The sequence below is a fragment of the Sinocyclocheilus rhinocerous genome, unplaced genomic scaffold (assembly GCF_001515625.1).
Source record: "Sinocyclocheilus rhinocerous isolate Xijiao unplaced genomic scaffold, SAMN03320098_v1.1 scaffold721, whole genome shotgun sequence".
NCBI classification, from domain to species: domain Eukaryota; kingdom Metazoa; phylum Chordata; class Actinopteri; order Cypriniformes; family Cyprinidae; genus Sinocyclocheilus; species Sinocyclocheilus rhinocerous.
The window spans coordinates 707,398-708,948 of NW_015656165.1; the positions used below are offsets into that span (position 1 = coordinate 707,398).

Consider the following 1,551-nt stretch of genomic DNA (forward strand, 5'->3'; position numbering starts at 1 on the left):
GTGGAGGAGGCGGTGGTGGTGGATTTGGAGCTGTATGCTGTTGAGGAGGGAGTGTAGGTGCTGATGGTAGTGGTGGTGGAGGGGGAGGAGGGGGAGGTGAATGGATCTGATTGGCTGGTGGTATTACATCCTGGGGTACATTGGGAAATTTGTGGGCAAGGACCTGCTTGTGTCCATTGGATATGAAACGTGCCTGTACTGTAAAGGTTGGTGGAGGAGGGGTAAGGCCATTAGCCTGAAGAGGGGGTGGAGGAGGTGGGAAAGGCTGCGACTGGATTGGCACTATGGGTGGAGGAGGTGGCAGGGGTTGTGACTGGATTGGCACTATGGGTGGAGGAGGTGGTAAATGCTGTGACTGCATGGGCATTATGGGAGGAGGAGGTGGTAAAGGCTGTGACTGCACAGGCATTATGGAAGGAGGAGGTGGTAAAGGCTGTGACTGCAAGGGCATTATGGGAGGAGGAGGTGGTAAAGGCTGTGACTGCATTGGCATTATGGGAGGTGGAGGTGGTAGAGGCTGTGACTGCATGGGCATTATGGGAGGAGGAGGTGGTAAAGGCTGTGACTGCACAGGCATTATGGAAGGAGGAGGTGGTAAAGGCTGTGACTGCAAGGGCATTATGGGAGGAGGAGGTGGTAAAGTCTGTGACTGCATTGGCATTATGGGAGGTGGAGGAGGCAGTAAAGGCTGTGACTGCACGGGCATTATGGGTGGAGGAGGTGGTAAAGGCTGTGACTGCATTGGCATTATGGGAGGAGGAGGTGGTAAAGTCTGTGACTGCATTGGCATTATGGAAGAACTGTTGCTGGGGCTGGAGGACCAAATTTCAAAACAGCCATGGCTGATCCAGGTGGAGGCATTGGGGCAGGTGGAGGTGGAGGAGGAGGGGGTGGGATGTTAGCCCCTGGTGGAATATTGTTTGATTGTGGTTTGGAGGCCAGTGGGACAGGTGGCACTTGCTGCTGGACTTGAGGCTGAGGCTTGTGGTGAATTGTGGCCTGAGAGGCATTCTGCAACAAGACACTGAAGACATCAATGGTTCAAGAGATTTTCTTTAGATTGCTAATACATATGAACCACTAGAGGGCAGTAACAATGATTTAGACCAGGGGTTTTTAAACCTGTCCTGGAGCACCCCCAGCACGGCACATTTTGTATGTCTGCTTTATCAGACACACCCAATTCAGGTCTTGCAGTTTCTACTAATGAGCTAATGAGTTAAATCAGGTGTGTTACATGAGGGAGACATACAAAATGTACAGGGCTGGGAGTCCTCTAGGACAGGTTTGAAAACCCCTGTTTTAGACAATATGCATAATGCAAAGCCATCTGCCACACAATCACATGTGAGTTGTCCATACAGTTAGCCACCTGTTGGCCTACCCATTTTTTAATTTAGTTAAAAAAAATTATATTCACAAATGTAGTCTATTTACATTTGTGAAAATAGATAGGGATCAGTGCATTTAAAGGGTTAGTTCACCCAAAAATGAAAATTAGCCTGTGTTTTACTCACCCTCAAGCCATCCTAGGTGTATATGACTTTCTTC

At 49.2% G+C, this 1,551-nt stretch overlaps 1 protein-coding gene across 3 annotated transcripts in view; it reads right to left on the reverse strand.

The window, feature by feature from the left end:
• The window catches only part of LOC107719733 (ras-associated and pleckstrin homology domains-containing protein 1-like), a 99,057-nt gene that overhangs the window by 1,838 nt on the left and 95,668 nt on the right, over positions 1 to 1,551 (reverse strand). The gene's annotated exons all lie outside the window — the stretch shown is intronic.